The sequence below is a fragment of the Saccopteryx leptura genome, chromosome 3 (genome assembly GCF_036850995.1).
Source record: "Saccopteryx leptura isolate mSacLep1 chromosome 3, mSacLep1_pri_phased_curated, whole genome shotgun sequence".
In the NCBI taxonomy this organism is placed as follows: Eukaryota; Metazoa; Chordata; class Mammalia; order Chiroptera; family Emballonuridae; genus Saccopteryx; species Saccopteryx leptura.
The window spans coordinates 33,645,607-33,657,356 of record NC_089505.1 but is presented as its reverse complement, the minus strand read 5'-3'; the positions used below and the strand labels follow the sequence as shown (position 1 = coordinate 33,657,356).

Genomic DNA, 11,750 nt, shown 5'->3' with positions numbered 1-11,750 from the left:
TTGAATTATTTTGTACCTACTTGTACCAAGTTAAAAAAAAAGGAGAATGGTGAGCTGCTCAAAAGGAGGCCTGCAGTCAATAAGAGGAAAGTTGTCAATATCGAAATACAATACTCTCTCCTGATCTGGTTTTGATGCCTTAACAAAGACAGGTTTTGCTATTTAGGACCGCTCAGCCATCTTGACTGAATACATTAAGAGGTAGTCCTCGACCTGTTTACTGCCAAGGTACTTGAACACTGATTTCTAAACGAATGTAGTAGGAACCTCAACATATTTTACAACCGAGGCCTAACATGCTTAAGTTGTCAATAGAGATCAACACTTAAGAAACGTAAAGAACACACATGCTACACGCATACTTTATTGTGCATTCTTCCAGTCCTTACTAGGGGGAGGTTCTCCTGCGGAAAAGCTAAAAACTTTATTTCATATTTTCATGACCTGTAGCATGCATTGAGCCTTTGGGGAGTGTTTGTATAGGACTAAGGCCCATTCTTTAATGGCTGAATGCGTACATTTAACAGTATGTGGTAGATTAGCTGCTCTGAGAATTGCCTTTTTAAAAAAAGTAAAGTGAAAAACAGACAAAGAAATCTATAACCTTAGCTGTCTTTCATATTTGTTTTGACTGTTCTTGAACCAGCTCTGAGCCGGTGACAAGGATATTGAAAAGATGCACCTGAAACAGTATCTGCTGGCAGCTGCATTTGCCAAGCGGCTTTATTGCTGCTTTCCAGCGGCGAAGGCGCAGCAGCAGTAGCAGGGAAGCCAGAGCGAGCCTCCCCGGCAGCCGCGGCGGCGGCGGCGGCGGCGGCGGCACCGGCACCAGCGCAGTTTCCCCTCTCCCCAGCCCTGACTCTACGCGCACATGCGCACTGCGCCCGCAGCCCTGGACCATTTGTCAGGACTACTCGTGAGACGGAGAAAAAAAAAAAGAGAAATTTTGGGGGTAAGAAGCGGTTGATCGGATCTAATCTCTAATTAATCTGAAGATCTCTCTGTGCAAAAGACATTCATTTATTTTTCTGGGTGAGGATGAAAGTTAAGAGATCTATAGAGAGAAGGAAGCGCACCCTCGTCTTGTGAAACAGATCAGGGGAGGGGAAAGGACAGAAGGGGTTTCTCCCCCACTTCTCTGCGCCTCTGGGAAAGAGAAGAAAACTTAATCCTGGGGAAAAAAGTGGGCGAGTGACTCGGAAACGGCTGGAAGGGGAGTCTCTGGGCATCTCACTCTGAAGTAGTGAGTGCGAGTGTGAAAGAGGAACAAAAGAGAGAGAAAAGAGAAAGGAAAAAATGGGGGGAGGAGAGACTTGTATTTTTTTTCTTTGCGCGCACACGGGGAAGGGTGTGTGGGGCCGTGCGGAAGGGAGCCGGGGCGAGGCGGCCGCGTCGGGCTCTGGCTGGCGCGCAGGCGACGGGATGCGTGTGGGCCCCCTCCCCCGCGCCCCCCCGAGCTTGTCACTTTGGTCGCTTTCATGACACCCGGCGCGGGGTGGGGGAGCGCGGCGGCGCCGGGCTTCTCCGGGGTGCGTGTCCGAGTGGGTGCCGCGGAGCCGCAGCCCGGCCGGCGGCGCTCGCCGAGGCGGGGGGCGCCGGCCGGGGGCGCGGGGGTGGCCGGGGCCGCGGATCGGTGCGGCGGGAGGCGCGAGCCCCGCGCGCCGCCCCTGCGGCCCCCTCCGCCCGTGTGGCCTTTGTGCCGGGCGCGCACCGGAGAGCGAGCGAGCGAGCGAGCGCGAGAAGTACAAGTACGGGAGACCGAGGCAGTGGGAAAAGAGGCCGGGCCACTTTCTCCCCGCTCGGGCTGCGGAGAATGGACTGGTTGAATGTGCAGGCGCGTCTCCCGGCGTGTGCTCTGTGTGTGCGCGGCGGAAAGGCCTCCGCGACTCCCACCGCGCACACGCACACTCACACGCACGCACACACTCACGGACCCGCGGCGGGGCTCGGCGGCCGAGAGTTTGCGTTTTCTTCCTCGCCACCTCCCCCTTCCCGACCGACTGTGTGAGAATTTCATATAGATCAGCTCCAATTTCCGCCATTTTGGGAAAGTTGCACAAAAATAAACCCTCCGGTTTATTTCTGCCCGAGGCAGGAAAGTGCTTCGGAAAGCGAGGCGGCGCGGGCCCGCCGCGGCCGTCCGCGCGGGGGAGGGCGCGGGCCGCGGGCCCGGCCGAGAGCCCGCGCCGTCGCGGCGTTCGCCCCGCGCTGCTGCAGCGCCGGCCCGGGTGCGGGCGCGGGCGTGTGTCGGGAGGCGGCGGCTGTGGCCGCCGCGGTAGCGGCGGGCAGCGGCGGCGGGCGGTGTGGGGGCAGGCGCGGGGCTGCTTTTCCTGCAACTTGTTTATGTCGTCCTTATATTGGGGAGGCAAAAAGGGGTCCGAGGTGGGGCCGCTGCCCGCCTCGCGCCGCGTGCGTGTGCCTTTCCGGAATAATGGGTTTTGCACACTCGCGTCCTGGGCCCGGCGGGCCGTCCTCGCGCCGCGGCGGCCGGGCGGGGGGAAGTAGAGGCCGGCGGGGGTGGGGATCGGGAAGCGCAGGAGCCGGGGCATCCGCCGCGCGCCCGGTGAGCTGGTGTGGCGGGGAGAGGGAGGAAAACTTGTGAGTCCGGGAGGCGGGGGGGTGCGGGGTGCGGTGGCACGGGCGGAGGAGGGGGGGAGGAAGGCGCAACTTTTGGGCTGGTGGCAAAACTTTAATTACCTTCAAAGAAAAAAGGCTCTCTAATCACCCCCCCCACACACACACACACACACACGCCACCCTTTCTGGTCAAAGCACGGCCCTTAGCGCGACCGTGAGAGAAACTTTAAAAGCAGGCGGTTTCCTCCCCGCGTCGCCCGCCGAGGGTGGGGGTATCTGTTCGTACGTCTGCGCTCGCAGAAAGGTGGGGGTAACGAGCTGTCCTCCGGGGTCGCGAAGACTGGGGCTCTTACCCCACCCTTCCACGGGGAGACGAAGGTAAATGTCGCTTCGGTTTCCCTCCCTCCCCACCGCTTCCTTTTCCTCCCCCTCCCCTCCGATTTTTCGAGGGGACCCAAAAAACGGAGTCTCTTTCCTTATGCAACTTCCTCGGACGCTGTGAGCTCGGCCCTTCCCCCTCCCCGCATCCCTTGGCCGGCTCCTTAACCACCTCGGGTCTACCGCCAGAAAAATGCATTAGACAAGATCGTTCAAAGTGTACAGAAACAAAAATAGGTTTCTAATTGTTCTAAGTTTAAGTTAAGAAAAACATGAGAAATAAGAATGTGGGGGGGAGCAGCTGGGGCGAGTGCGTCGAATTTTTTTTTTTTTTTTCCTGAGTGCGTCGAATTTTAATTTTGGTTTTCCTAGAGCGTTGTTTGTAATATCTTTATTGGTTTTGTGAGCCCGAGAGTCTCTGTACAGGCTAGCTCGGTCGCGTGGATTTTTGCGCAAGTTTTTAGAAAAACACTGACTCGAGTAGAGCATTTCTCCGGAAAGTTTCAAGTGCAGCAAAATAGCGAACGTGCAAAACTGGCCAAGGGGAGACCTCTAGTGGTTAAACGCATCTTTAAGTTCGGAAGGCCGAGAGCAAAGTTTGGCCTTTACTTGTAGCTACGTAGTTGGTTCAGAAGTGGAAGTAATTAGAGGACCTGAGCGAGCAGCCAGATGTTGAGTGAGAGGATGCTGATCAGAAATAGAAAGTTTAGTACATCCGAGAGAAAATAAATGAGTTCTGTAAGGACCCGGACCTTATAACTCCATCTCTCATTACTTATATGGGAAAAAGACTGCTTTTAATCTGGGATTTGGGCTTTGTCACTCACCGGATTAGAAATAATTGTTTTCATATTTATCATTGTCGATACATTTAATCAGCTTTTATTCAGAAGACAGCTGATATTTTCATTTTGAATGTTACTAAAACTATCACTTAGTGTTTAAAAGTTTGAAACAATGAAAAAGATCCTTGGTTGAAATTTGCCTTTTATATGAGCTGATCATTTTACTCTCTAATAAATATAATTTAAGGCTGATATTTAGTATCTTAACCATACAGTTATATATAGTCATAAAATAATAGTCCCTTTTATTTCTAAGAGTATAATTTTCATTGTGTAAGACTTCTAGATACTTGGTATAATGTTATTTAAACACTTAAATGTATAGACAAGAACGGTTTACATAATATCCGTTCTGTTGCCAGTGTATGTTTTGTAAAGTAACTTTAATTTTAAAGATAACAGCAATAAGAAATTAAAGTTGAATTAGATAATCCCTGTCACTATCACCTGCTTGTTGTACCCTGGGAGAGGCTTTAATGGGGAATTTAGGATAGGGGAATGATATGAATGATAAAATCCATTTCACCTCATCCAGGATTAGTTTATTTTAATATACTGAGTGGTATTGTGTGAGATTATGCAGTAAATAAGTGATACACTCTTTAAACTTTTTGGACGGTGGACTTGAAGGCTTCTTTTTTATGATAGTGCTTTATTTATTTATTTATTTATTTATTTATTTTTTAATTTCTCCTCTCTTTAAATCAATGCTAGACTTCCCGGAGAAGTCTTGGGGGTGGACAGCAGTTGTAAAGACTACCAGATAATTATCTCTTCACTGCCAATAGGTAAGATTTGCTTGTTAGAACAAATTATTTAATACAGTTACAGATGTTAAAGGCTGCATTTGGGGATTAGAAAGAAGGAGCATGTGGGGACAAGGTTGGCAGAAAAACATTTTCCGGGGGCTGCTTGGAATGCATGAAAGTCTTCACACTGTGATTGACCTGGAATAAAACATTGGGAAACGTTATGAGATTGTCATGAATAATCTTTAGGACTGGCTTTCTTACCAGATTCTTTTTTTTTTTTACCTTTTAAAATTTATATTCTTGTTCTTTTTTAAAAAAAAATGTTTTCTTTTTACTTAAAACTTTTTTTTTCCTTTTTTGGTTGTTTTTTCTTACCAGATTCTTAATGGGTATTTCAATTTACCTGTTTCCTTCTGAAAGTAAATTGTTTTATTCTTTGGGATTAAGAAATTAAGAAAACTAGAACAAAGCAATTGTGAACTAATATGACTGTTGTGTAAGTACACAATAATATCATAGATTCTGGAACTTGGTAAAAGTTTGTTGGTGAAATTTACAATGAATGCTTTGTGGGTATTTAAATAATTCTTGTGGCTTAAATCCAACATGGTTGACTTGTATCAAATATGTCAGCATAGGCTTGTCAGTTTTTGAACATATTTCCACAGGGAAAACATTTGTTGTCCAGTAAGATACCTTTGGAGAGTCCTGGTCTGTTCTCAGTAATCCAGGACCTATTCTCAGTCAGAGGGGTCAATCTTCACTTTGGCATAGCATCCAAGTCCATATGTGCTACTCTAGTGCTTTCGACTATTTATACCAGTGGTAGTCAACCTGGTCCCTACCGCCCACTAGTGGGCGTTCCAGCTTTCATGGTGGGCGGTAGCGGAGCAACCAAAGTATAAATAAAAAGATTTAACTACAGTGAGTTGTTTTATAAAGATTTATTCTGCCAAACTTAGCGAAAATCCAACTTATATAAAGTACTTGGTAAGTAATTATTATTATATGCTTTAACTTGCTGTAACTCTGCTTTATAAATTTTATAAAGTTAAGTTACTTCCCTACATTACTGTGGAATCGGTGGGTGGTTAGAAAATTTTACTACTAACAGAGATACAAAAGTGGGCCGTAGGTATAAAAAGGTTGACTACCCCTGATTTATACCTTTTTCTTTCTTTTTTCTCCCTTTAATCCTTTCCCTCTATTGTTCTGCTCTTTGCTTTCCTTCTCTTGAGTATTAAAGTGTTGTTGATATTGTTTGGCAAAAGTAAGTGAAAACAGAGTAAATTAACCTTACCTTCTTTGAGCAGGACTGTTTATTTTTTTTATTATTTATATTTTTTACAGGGATAGAGAGAGAGTCAGATAGAGGGATAGATAGGGACAGACAGACAGGAACGGAGAGAGATGAGAAGCATCAATCATCAGTTTTTTGTTGCGACACCTTAGTTGTTCATTGATTGCTTTCTCATATGTGCCATGACCGCGGGCCTTCAGCAGACTGAGTAACCCCCCACTCGAGCCAGTGACCTTGGGTCCATGCTAGTGAGCTTTTTGCTCAAGCCAGATGGGCCCGCACTCAAGCTGGCAACCCCGGGGTCTCGAACCTGGGTCCTTCCGCATCCCAGTCTGATGCTCTATCCACTGCGCCACCGCCTGGTCAGGCGAACAGGATGGTTAATCCTCATGGGCCACCTTATAACCAGGAGAGGTGTGGTCTAGATGTCAAAACTGAATAATTACCTATATAAAAATGATTGTTAATGGAAATTTATGGTCATTTTCTGCTTGCGGACCATCTTGAATAGTGTTATCAGCAAAAATAAAAAATTAGGGGATATTTTATCGCTTCATATTCATTTTGAAATATCCCTTAATTTTTTGAGCAGTATAGATGTGGTCCATGTGCATCATGCAGCAGAGACATTGGGGCAAGATCAACTACAAGAATATCATGCAGGAGGGGGTTAAGGGAAATGCTGAGGGGAATACAGGGGAGGGAGGGATGCACTCGGGGAGACACTAGAATCTATGTAAACGCAATAAATAAATTTTAAAAAAATGAAAAAAAAAAGAATATCACGCAGAAACAAGTAGAATTCAAGTGGAGTAAAGGTGTTTTTTAGGATGGGGAGTTTTGTGTTTAGACAGGCTGAGTGGAAGACAGTGATTATTTTTCTTCGTTTGCGGAGTTATTGAGGCTGTAGATAAGAGTGGTAGACTAGGAATCAGAAGACAGTGTAGTCACTAAATACCTTGTATAAGGTCCTTTAGTTCTTTCAGCCTACGTTTCCCCACCTGGAAACTGGGAGCAATCGTGCTTGCCTTGCTTCCTTTGTTAAAAGGGTCAAATAAAACCAACTTTGGGAAACTGAGGAAATAATTCAAATATTAATAATCATTTAACCATTTTACCTCAGCCATGCTTTGAGAAGGGCAGAAGGTAGGTTGTTTAGGGCAATTCAGAGTGACTTAGTTTCTGGCTAGAATTATTAGATTAGTTTCTGTTGTGTACATTATTATATGGATTTGCTGCAATACGTCCAGGGGGTATTTATTTTCTTTAGGAAGAAAAAGTAATTTATCTTTTACAGTATTGGCTCTTTCAGAGAAAGGACCATGTTTTAACACGGTGCTGAATACAAAATGAAATTTATCCCATGGAGTAAGTGAAATAAATACTTCAAATTTAAAATGGTACCAAATTGTGGAAATGGTAGGGTGATGAAGGTAAGAGTGTTGGTGTGAGGGGCATTCGTGTCCTGTAATTACTATTTTTAGTTCCTTGCGTCTGCTGGGAAATGAGGGTGAGAAAATAGGTAACGAGGTGAGGTAAGGGTTTTAGACTGTAGAGGCCAGGAAATGGGTCCTGCAGTTAATTGTGGATTTAGGGGCAAGTTCCATGTTGGGCTTCCCCTACCTCTTGTGTTCTCTGGACCCGTTTGCTACTTTTTTTCTACTAAATACCAGTTATCTTCTAGACAGAAAAGAAGTCTCAAGTACAGTACTATCATTATTTTCCATTGATGATACTGAATTTGACAAATCCTGACAAGTTTTAGTTCTTCTCTCTTTACTTAATCTAATCCAGGGGTCCCCAAACTTTTTACACAGGGGGCCAGTTCACTGTCCCTCAGACTGTTGGAGGGCCAGACTATAAAAAAAAACTATGAACAAATCCCTATGCACACTGCACATATCTTACTTTAAAGTAAAAAAACAAAATGGGAACAAATACAATATTTAAAATAAAGAACAAGTAAATTTAAATCAACAAACTGACCAGTATTTCAATGGGAACTATGCTCCTCTCACTGACCACCAATGAAAGAGGTGCCCCTTCCGGGAGTGTGGCGGGGGCGGATAAATGGCCTCGGGGCCGCATGCCGGTAGTTTGGGGACCCCTGATCTAATTAATGTTCTATAGATGCAAATGCCCAATAGTGAAGGAGGGAAAAAATATATGTCCTGTTTAATTAGTCCCTGAGTAATTGATGGTTATTTCTAGACTAATCGCCACTGGTTTGTTTGGTAGTTTATTTCTAAGAAATTCATATTTCAACCAACACTATTTGTAGTAGATATAGTAAGGACGGAAAACTTACAAGAGAAGTTACTTTATGTAGTGTTGGACCAAGGGTACCCTTGGGATCCCAAGAATGGGAAACCTGAATGATCCTTCCTGGCAGTGTTTCTACTAGTTAGCCAGTTCTGATTAGAATCCTTACAGTGCCCTTGAGGAATTCTCTAGAGCCTTCCCCGAGGAGTCCACTCAACTCTGATCTCTGCTGCTATGAGTATAACAGCTGCACTTTGTGCCAGAAGGGAAAAAGGGGGGGGGGGGCTGTAGTACTCTTGGGAGCCAGGGTGCCAGGAAACATGGATTCCTGAGTTAACTTAATGCAGGACCATGGCATATGTACATAATTGTATTACACATAGCACAATATGTTACATTTCTGTTTTAATGCCTCGTCTTCAGAAATGAGTAAGAATCTCTTTATCGACTCTCAAGGAATGTCTGGATTGTTAATCCAATCAGGGTGATAGATTTGGGCTGATTCTTTTCTCCTTTGACCAGTATGTTCACCAAGGTGACTGTGGTGAAGGTCTGCTCCACAGCTTTCCCTACTTGCTGCTATCAGAGGACTCATTCCTCATAAGGATTTGGGGGACAGTATTTCAAGTAAACTATCTAGGAGACAGTGTATTGAAAAAGAACTAGTTATATATTTATATGTGTGTTTATTTACATGTGATGTCTTGAAGTTCAGAGTATCCTGAAGATGTATTTTGTAAAGGCTTCATTATCCATGGGAATATTCTCAAGTTATCTCTTTACTCTTTACTAAGTTAAATCATTTCACTGACCTGAGATTATGAGCTAGTTTGTATTCATTGCAGCATCAGCTTTGTAGCAAGTGGATGAAAGCAAAACACCAGGAAAGTGTACCCTTGAAATATAACTGAGTTTGATTTATGAAGTCAGATTGGGAAAGACCTTTAAGAATTCCCTCCTGAGTAGACAGGGTGGTTTGACGGAGAGAACAAGGACTTTTGAGAGGAACTTGAGTCAAGTTGGGAGATCTGATGAGCCAACTAATGATGAGCTTCATTCTTAGAACTAATAACTTGGATAGTGATGGGAATAATTACATGTGTATTATATGTATAATAAGATAGATGCCTTCTATATTGTTACACTTTCTGTAAGTCAGTGTTTTGTGTCAGTCAAAAATGTTTCTTGAAAATCTATTTTGTCTGAATCTCTTTTGGGGAGTAGTTTACATAATCAGCACTTAGAGCAGGGTTGAATGAATGTGCCTCAATATATTCATAATGTAGTCCAGGAGATAACATAGACACATAGAGTGGTAATTAACAAAACAAAGCCATGGCTCTAGTGAATGGTGCTAGTGAATGGTGGAGGGAAGTGCAGTAGGCACTCTAGTGGTACAGCTGGACATGGTGGTAAAGGTGTTTCCAAAGTAGGAATCTGGCAGGTGGGGTGTCCTCCACAAAACACTATGAAATGTGGATGGATTAGGTGTTATTGTACTATATTGAGTGCCTTCTGACTGTTGAGCATTAAGCTAGATACTTTATATTCATTTATTTATCGAACTAATACTGATTGCCACTTGTATGCCCTGATGCTGTTCTAGGCACTAAGTATTGTCTCAAATACTTTCAATAACCTTGAACATTTGGTACTATTCTTTCTCTTTTAGAACACACTGGCTCTCAGAGATACATAGTAACTTGTCTGAGTTCATATCATGTAGTTTGAAAGGGGTGGGGCCAAGGAAAATGATACTGGCTTATGATATTTTCCCCCCTGACATAAGACAGTTTATTCATTGAATGGGGCTAAAGGAAGAAAATGATTAAATAATAGCAGGTGGGTCATAGTGGTTTTGCATGTATTAGTGACATCATTGCCAGACGAGCTATTCACTATTACCACTTGGCACACATCATCATTTTATTGATTTTAACAGTCTGCTGGATGAAAGAGAGGTAAACATCCAAATGTTCTGGTTCTTGAGACCTGGAATATCTCAAACTTTCAGATACTTTAACTTGGGTGCTGGCTTCACTTTGGACGACACAGCAGCTCATGAGTGAAGCACAGCAAGGCTGGTTTTTGTTGTCACCCTGCTGCTTTGGAGCTGCCTCTCCTTCTCCCGCCTCCTCTTTTCCGTGTCTTTAGTACACGACACCCTCTTCTCGCCCAGTGTCTGACTCTCGGCCGGCCGGCCTTCCCCTCTAAAGAGCATCTTCTTTCTTCCCAAGGAATTAAGCAAAAACCAAAAAAACAAAAACCACCCTCGGACACAGACAACAGTAGGTGATTATCAGAGGGAAAGATAGGCGGGGGGGGGGGGGGGGGGGGGGGGGGGGGGGGAGGCAGAAGAAAGTAAAGGGGGATAAATGGTGATGGAAGGAGATACAATGTACAGATGATGTATTCCAGAACTGTATACGTGAAACCGATATATTTTACTAACCAATGCTACCCCAATACATTCAGTGAAAAAAAAAAAAAAAAAAAGTTGGATCAGCAAGAAAATACCCAAAGATGACAATACTCAGAAAGTTTCTTCCGTAACATTCTTAGAGCTAGTATTTACGAAATGTGCCTTGGAAGAATTTAGTTCTGTTCATACTTTAGAGTGTATTTAGTTCAACACCTAGGTGTTGCTAGGACCCAAAAGGAATGATTGTTTTGTTACATGTTTAAGTTTGTGTTTTTTAAAATGGTAATGTCTAGAATATTTCCAGGAAAATTCATTTTCAGATTAATGAATTTTTCTCTTACGTGGTAGGTTACTAAAATGAACCATAGAGAACAGGTATATGAAAAAATGAATGGGAAGAAATCTCTACCTCTCCACTTCCCTTCTTTTTCTATTTTAAACTAAGAATTGGGAAAAGATCAATTACTTAGTCACACTGAAAAGACTATCTTGGTCTAGTCCATGGCCTTGAAATGTCACAAACTGTTAACAAAAAAATGTTATTCAGGTTAGGTTTGGGAATTACTGGACTTATTAAAAAGTTTTCTTTCTTTCTTTCTTTCTTTTTTTTTTTTGTAGGAAAAGATCTGATAAGACAGTAGGGGTTAGTTATCAAAAATGTAAATCAACCATTAAATAAAAAGAATTGGACCTCAGTTTACCAAACTGAATTCAAAAGGTGATGGAATTTACAGAAAGCCAGGATTACAAAAGGAAAAAAGAAAATGAGGGACAGAGATAATGATGAGAAGCTGGGGTCACGGGGCGGGGGGGGGGTACAGTGCTCAAATTCAAATTTAGAAGTGAAAACGGACTATGACTAAGAGTATGTTCATCAGCAGTGCTATAATTACTGACATTCTACTCTTTAACATCAGGGTATGCCCATGTTTATAATACGAAGTGAACAGTCTCTTGATTCGTTGGGTGGTTCTGTGTTGTAGTGGGAGTTATACTTATCTGTTATGCAAGTTAAGGTCCATCAAAAGAGCTTCAGTCTGACTTCGGAGGCCATTGCATGCATTGATTACAGGGGAGACTTTTTCTTCTTAATTGAAGCTCCTTTATCTAATAAGTTTTTTTTGAGCATCTATTATATGCCAGGCCATTTCAAGAATAGACCATAGCTTTTTGTTATGTGTAAGTTTATGGAATTAAACTAGTTCTGTTACTAG

General features: G+C 43.6%; 1 protein-coding gene across 13 annotated transcripts in view; it reads left to right on the top strand.

Annotated features, from left to right (window-relative positions):
* Positions 1-876: 876 nt before the first annotated feature.
* The window catches only part of L3MBTL3 (L3MBTL histone methyl-lysine binding protein 3), a 114,396-nt gene continuing 103,522 nt past the window's right edge, over positions 877-11,750 (top strand). For 4 of the 13 annotated variants that reach the window (XM_066373263.1, XM_066373262.1, XM_066373261.1 and 1 more), the window contains exon 1: positions 877-952. The gene's annotated coding sequence lies outside the window, so the exon portion shown is untranslated. The other 9 variants (XM_066373250.1, XM_066373251.1, XM_066373249.1 and 6 more) reach the window with 9 other exon arrangements.